This window comes from Barbus barbus, assembly GCF_936440315.1.
Source record: "Barbus barbus genome assembly, chromosome: 46".
Lineage (NCBI taxonomy): Eukaryota > Metazoa > Chordata > Actinopteri > Cypriniformes > Cyprinidae > Barbus > Barbus barbus.
The window spans coordinates 20,387,094-20,395,098 of NC_136724.1; positions in this window are offsets into that span (position 1 = coordinate 20,387,094).

Genomic DNA, 8,005 nt, shown 5'->3' on the forward strand with positions numbered 1-8,005 from the left:
ATGGTATTAGCTTCTCAGTGAAGTCAATTAAGCAATTATTAGACTTTTTTATAATGATATAAACAAGCAAATTTTTAATGTTCACGAATGGCGATTTAGAGGCTAGAATTTTGCACTGTGAAATCATTTTATGTCCATTTTTTGCACAGTTGAAAGCTAATGTAGTTACTTGTCCTGGGTTTGATGGTTAAAAAAAAGAGCAAAAATTATTATTAATTATTTTTTTTATTTTTTTTATTATTTACTTAATAATTAAGGCAACAGGCTTCCTCGATTTTTTTAAGTTAAGTCAACATCACTTTTGTACTGTATTTAGGCTATATAAAGGAATTTTCAGTGTTTGTTTTTTAGAGGTGTTTTAACTGGTGTTTTGAATTTTGCACTTCAATGCATTGTGTTTTAAGGTTAACAGAAATGTCCAGAACAGAATTTTTTATGTTACATTAAAAGTTTGTGTGCAAACGTGTGAAAATGTAGCTACGTGTGGCAGAACAAAGCTTAGCGTACGAATACCTGCGATTACTGACGATAACACGCTGCTATAAAATACAAAAAGCCTTTTGTTGTATTTTACATTTCACTTTCTTATCTTTATTGAGTGAACATAATCATTGTGCCACGCTGCCTCGCTCTTCCTTCGGGTCGGTCGAGGGTCGTCCTGGGCTTATAAGCGCAGGAAATGGGAATCTAAATGAATTCACATTCGCTCTAAGCCAAATCTTCAAAGCTGAAATGAGTTCCCATTCGCAGTGAATCTATCAATATGTATCAGCAGATGAGAACGGCCGGCAGAAAGCGACGCTGTGCTGATCACTCCAAAAGAGCTCCAGATAGGACACTGATGCTCCGAGACGGAGGTGTCTTTAGTATCGTCTTCAGTACTTCATTTATGCAGTACGGTGATATGAGAAAGTGCCAGACTGTTTCATATATCACACTCAATCAGGGAGAGTGAAACGCTTTATGCACACAAGCGTAACGGCGCGCCATATGAGCGTGACACGCTGAATATTTCATGTAGAATTTTCCGTACTGTGTTCCAAACACTCCCAGTGTTTTCTTCGCTTTGCTGGCTGTGAAGGGAATTACTAGATGCAATTCCCATTACCGCAAAACAAACAAATATACAAAAGGCAATAAACAAGGCTGTACTTTGATACTCAGTGCACAGCTCTCTCATTGCATTAAATAACAGTAACTGTTATCTAATGGGTTTTGTGTATAATCACTGTTGAATGAAAGGACCTACCATGTTATTTACGCAAACTGGATCAATGACATCGATTCTATTAAGAACTGCACTCAAGGCTAGATTCCTATTAGTAAAGCTGTTCAAGTTTAAGAGGAGGGTCAGAACAAAAAACAGGAGATAATATTATTAATAATCTATAGTTTATCATCTTTTTTCAATGTCAGGTGCATGATTAGGAAGTATCACCCATGGTGTAACAGCACTGTGCAAGACTGTGATTTAGCAATAGGCACAATTTTAAGCGTGATATTGCTTTAACACAGTTCTACAAATAAAGTTATACATTTAGCCCCAAAAAAGTATGGTATTAAAAAAAAAAGCACCTAAAGCACCTTTAAAGTAAAGATATTATGCATAGTATAGGTATATACGCACATTTTTATAGCATAGTATACGTAGTTAAACTAGACTGCAACCAAAGTGTCCAGGTTTTGGTCAGAAGCTGGAAGTAAAGAGTATTTAAAAATTAGTCTAGTCTGAAATATAATAATATATTAAACGTTACATCAGAACAGATTTGGAGGAATGTAGCATTACATCTCTTGCTCACCAATGGATCCTCTGCAGTGAATGGGTGCCGTCAGAATGAGAGTCCAAACAGCTGATAAAAACATTTGGTTTCACTTTATTTTGATGGTGCCTTTAACACACTCAGTTGACTATAAGTAACGTTGCACCTAAACATCTACTAACTCTCATTAGAGTGTTGGTAGAGTATTAGTAGACTGGTAGTTTTAGGGGTAGAATAAGTTGACGTACTCTCAAAGTTACTTATAGTCAGTAGAATGTCTGTTGGGACACCATCACAATAAAGAGTTAGCAGATATTAATCAGACAGTCTACATATAGGTGCAAAGTTACTTATTGTCAACAGAATGCTCAAAAGAGACCATCAAAATAATCCACAAGTAATCCACACCACTCAAATCCATCAGTTAACATTAAGTGAAAAATTGCATGTTTTTAAGAAACAAATCTATCATCAAGCACCGGTTACTTGGGAAAAGAGTCCAAATCAGCTCTAAACAAATATGTTGGTGGATTTTGATGTGAAGAACAACAAGGGATGGACTTATTCCACTGGGAAAAAAACTAAATTATGGACTATAATCTCATATTTTGGGCCAAAAGAGACGTATTAAAGTTAAAATAGTTTAATAATGGATTTGTTTCTAACAAACACGCAGCTTTTCACTTCACAAGACATTAAAAGATAGACTAGAGTGTGGATTATTGTGATGTTTTTATCAGCTGTTTGGACTCTCATTCTGACGGCACCCATTCACTGCAGAGCATCCATTGGTGAGCAAAAGCGGAAAACCAAATTTGTTCCGATGAAGAAACAAACTCAGTATCTATACAGTATCTTGGATGACCTGAGGGTGAGTGCATTTTCAGCAAATATTAATTTGGGGGAGAAATATTCCTTTAAAACTGCTAAATATAATAATTTCCCGTCTGCTGCCTTTGATTAAAGCAAATTGATGGCCTTTTAGTTTAATAAACAACTTATTATGGCTGAAATAACAGTTGAGCTGTTTCATCACTGTCTGGACACAGTGCATCTAATAATTGATGAACACTAATGAGTGAAATATTGGATGGATGTGACATTAGACATTCAGAATGAGTCCAAACAGTCTGTCCTTTAGTTCAGACTGGAAAATTATCTGTGAATAAAACTATTCTATGCATTACTTTTGGCACTAATTAATGTGAATCACTCCATATATAATTCAGTACTTCTAAAACATTTCCCCCAGGGATTAGAGGTCAAAGGTCACAACTTCAGTGGCTATTGAGGGTTGAAGGTGATGATAATTACACTCACCACTCTGTATTCAGCCACAGAATAATTATGATGTTCAGTCATTGCAGCAATTGCCTAATGAATACTTTGAATCGTTCACACATGGCTAGAGATGTAATTTATATTTTCAAAAATCTCAGCTATGAGACTGAAAATTGCAGTCTGAAGGGTGTGATATGTGTGTTTCTCTATTCATTTTCCCCATGATTTATTATTGAAAGTGTGGACAGAAATGTAAATGTCATAATATGAATCACAAAGGGTGAAAAACAAACCTTCCAGCTAAAATAAATGAGACATCTTGGGACTAAATCCTTCCTTATTTCCTTTCTTCCTTCTTTATTATATACCTGAAAAGACAGATCACGTCTATCTCATAGTTGTGAAGTTATTATCCATGTGTTTTTATGATATTGGCTCAACAGAAGCCACAGTGTTATTTTGCCCAATAATATTTCCCACAATGCACTGCGCAAATGTATTATTGAGGCTGCATCTGCCATGTGCTACTTTTATCCCTAGTGACCCTTCAGAGTTTGAGAGGGACTTAAATTCATAAAATCTTCAAGTGCTGACTGAAACCAACCGACTTGTGAGAAAAACAACTTTTGCTTGTTTACTTCATCTTATGCCGATATGAATTTTGTTGGGTGTTTATTAGGGGAATATCTTTGTATCCACACAGGTAGGATCACCTCTACTCTTACATTGTATTTGATCTAAATGTGATGCTTATGGACTTTACATTCATGTTGATGGCAGAGTCACTGAGGGCTTTGAGTGTGGTGTCATTTTCTTTTAAATCTATTGAAAAGAAAAGTCCTTATCGATCAGGATTCAACCACATTGAGGATTAATGATAGGGAATAAATGAAATATAGATTAAATGATAATTGTAGGAATGCGAACCGGAATCCTAAAGGAACACTTTCAGAAAGAGGAAAAAAAGGGAAATAAATGTGGAGCTGAATTGACTTTCTGAGGTTTAGAGCATTGATTAAATGAAATCCCGGTTTGATTATGGCAGAATGGGATTACATGGATGAAAACCCAGGAAAGGGAAATGCTGGTTGCTCACACTGCAAATGTCCAAACTGGAATCATCGCCTTATCCAGATTGATTACTCACAAGCTCACAAGAAAAGTCACAATGATTGAATTTCCATAGCTGCATTGATGGACTATTCAAGCATTGAACAACAAGAAGATGAAAACCGATGGCTATGATTTTCTTTATTTCTTACTTTCTCTTCAAGAATAATTGCTCTCAGAATTTTTATTCAGCAAAGATGCATTCAATTGATCAGAAGTGATAAAGATATTTATAATATTAGAAAAAATTATATTTCTAATAAATGCAGTTCTTTTGAACGTTGTATTTACAAGAGAATCCTAAAAAATGCTTCAAAGATTCCACAATAAATAAATAATAAATGAATGAATGACTGAATAAACAAGCAGCACAACTATTTTCAACATTGAGAATAATACGATATATTTCTTGAGCATATTAGAATGATTCCTGAAGGATTATGTGACACTAAAGACTGGAGTAATGATGCTGAAAATTCAACTTTTATCACAGAAATAATTAAATTTTTAAAAGTATCAAAAGAGATATATTAAACCATTTTAAATTGTAATAATACGTTACAATATTACAGTTTAACTGCATGTTTAATCAAATATATGCAGCTTTGGTGAGCATAGAAGACTTAAAAAACATTTTAAAAATGTTACAAACTTTTGGATGGTAGTGTGTATATGAAATAATATTTTTTAAATCCCATGTATATATAAAGCTCTCTGCAATTGTATATCGTAGACCGATGTTTCATATAAAGTTAGCAGTGAAAATGGCAGTAATTTTCACAAACACACTATTTTGAAGCCTCACTGCCTTTACACGTTTTTGACCAATAGGTGTCATTGGCGTACAGTATTTCAATTGATTCAAATTATTTCGTAAAGCATTGATTCAAAGATTCAGAAAGATTGGGCTGAATACCAAATATCACTAGCGTACTTAAAATATTATTTGACATGCAATAAAAATAAAAATGCACAAACCATTCTTCAATTAACTGCATTAAAAAAATCTATTATTATTACTCCACTCTTCACCACAACGGTAACTACCAAAAAGATAAAAACTCTCTAAATCCCAACATAACAGATCATTTGCAACACTAAAAAGTCTCCCTCTTTTCTCATCCTACTCAAAACATAAAATAACACTTAATTTCAGCATTTATTCTCCCAATTACGGCAATTCTGGGAACTAGAAATCCCCTGCCTGAATGAACAATCATGATTCATGTAATCTCTACGCAAAGAGATGAAATAAACTTTATCATTTTAAATTACTCCCTGACACAGAACGGTGCTCCATTAGTTCATTCTAACTTGAGCAGGTAGCAGAAATCTATTTTTGAGTAAGCGATGGCAGAAAACAACATATTTGAGAGACAGCAGGGCACTGTGTACACAAATGGATCCGACAGGAAGTGCGGACAGCAGCGGTAAACATCAGCCGTGGCCTGGATTTACTGTACTAATGTCAGATGAAGGAAAATGCACTCTGAAGCGCCAGCCCCGATTCGCATGGATTTATTTTGTCTCCTCCTTTTGTCCATGACAACTCCCATTATTTTAGGATCACTAACCGAGACGTAGTCAAATCCCAATGATTCAAAACAAATTGGCCTGGATCAGCCACATTATTTTAGAATGGCTCATCACTGCAGTACGATTCCTGCGGGATGAGTCGGATTACACCCGCCCTCCTTTCTGCTCCCCGTTTGGTACTTGTGTTGTAATTTGTTGTGGAAAAATGTCTCAAACTATGATCATCAAATTCGAATTAAGGAAATCAAATTCACTATCATCAATCACACAAATCTTTTCTCCAGAAGGACTGACAAGATAGAGCTCAACAGTAACCACGTCTGGGTTTCAGAAGCAGGCTTAATTTAGCATTCATTTTCTATATAATCATTTCAGAATTTTTGTCAGTAAACAGTTCTAACCCTTGAACCAAATTAGCAATGAACCACAACATTTGATTTTAAGATTCACAACAGTGTTTCGAAGGAAATGTACTCCTTAAAGGAACGGGCAAATTACTTTTAAAAGTGGTGTGATGGATCAAATATGTATGTTTTTAGCAGTTTTAATGTTAAGAAATTTCAAACAAGAAATCACTAATATGTATGTTATTTAGGTAGCAAGCTATTAGCTCATTTTACCAAGGAGATCTAAAATATCTCGAGGGAGCTATCCTTTAGCATTCTCATTCATCTCAATGGCATTCACTAAGCTAGGATGCTGTCATTTTTGCATCATTGCTTCAGTTTCTGAGATGGCTTATTTTGAATGGCCTTTAATGGAGAAAACGGGGTTTATGCCCACATAATGGTGTAGTCACGACTTCTACTAGCAGGGCTGACTACTGTCAAAAATTTTATTTATTAATTTCTACGTATTTTATGAGGTGGAAAACGACCTCCCTCGTATGATTTTGTACGATTTGTGTAGACACCAGTGATGGATATATGTTTAGAGGTAGATCATTCATACGAACTGGGGAACTTGTAAAATAAATAAGATTTAGCAAAAATCATATGAATTCGTATAAGTGAGATCATATGAATTTGTAAGATTTAGCCACCTCTAAATACAAATTGCAATAGGAGGCATTCAATTCTCTATCTATCTATCTATCTATCTATCTATCTATCTATCTATCTATCTATCTATCTATCTATCTATCTATCTATCTATCTATCTATCTATCTGTCTGTCTCTGTCTGTCTGTCTCTGTCTGTCTGTCTCTGTCTGCCTATCTATCTGTCTGTCTCTGTCTGTCTCTGTCTGTCTGTCTGTCTGTCTGTCTGTCTGTCTGTCTGTCTCTGTCTGTCTGTCTGTCTGTCTGTCTATCTCTGTCTGTCTGTCTGTCTGTCTCTCTGTCTGTCTGTCTGTCTGTCTGTCTGTCTGTCTGTCTGTCTGTCTGTCTGTCTGTCTCTGTCTGTCTGTCTGTCTGTCTGTCTGTCTGTCTATCTCTGTCTGTCTGTCTGTCTGTCTGTCTGTCTCTGTCTGTCTGTCTCTCTGTCTGTCTGTCTGTGTCTGTCTGTCTGTATGTCTGTCTGTCTCTGTCTGTCTGTCTCTGTCTGTCTGTCTCTGTCTGTCTGTCTCTGTCTGTCTGTCTGTCTGTCTGTCTGCCTATCAATCTATCTATCTGTCTGTATTACCTTTCAGACATTTGGGGTTGATAAGATTTTTGTTTGAAGATTTTGGGTTGATAATTCTCTTATTCTAACCAAGGCTGCATTTATTTGATCAAAAATACAGTAAAATCTACATACCCCAAAAAATAGATTAGACACCCTGATCTGTAGACTGGAAATCCCTTATGAACAAAACTTGGCTCTTTCCTTCTGCTACTATTTAGTACATTGGGGTGTTCGGTGGTCTTCACCTTTTTTTTTTTTTTTTAATGGTCTGCTGACTGAAAAACGTTGAGATCCACTACACTATACGAAATAAGCAATGAGTTTTAGTACAGGCTCCATTTCACCCATTCATGCAGCTTTAATTACTGAACATTATCAGTTCTAATACTGCTGCTGTACTGCATAAAAATGCACGAGACGTTACAGGCACGGGCAGAAATATGATCATTCTGCTCACGTTACCTTTCAGCTATTACCAATTATTTCTGCTGAATAAACACTGTGTCAAGGGAGGAGCCACAAGGTGCATTTTCCTACAAATTAGTCAAGAAAGGACCTGTCCCCCTTCACATAAGCGACAGTGTAATCGATATTCCTCACTTACTGTAATGTCTAAAGCACAGCTATGGAGACGAAGAGGCGGTTTGGTATTCAGTATTAACTGCTCAGAGCTGCAGTTCTGTAAGTTTTGGATGTCAAGCGAAATGCCAA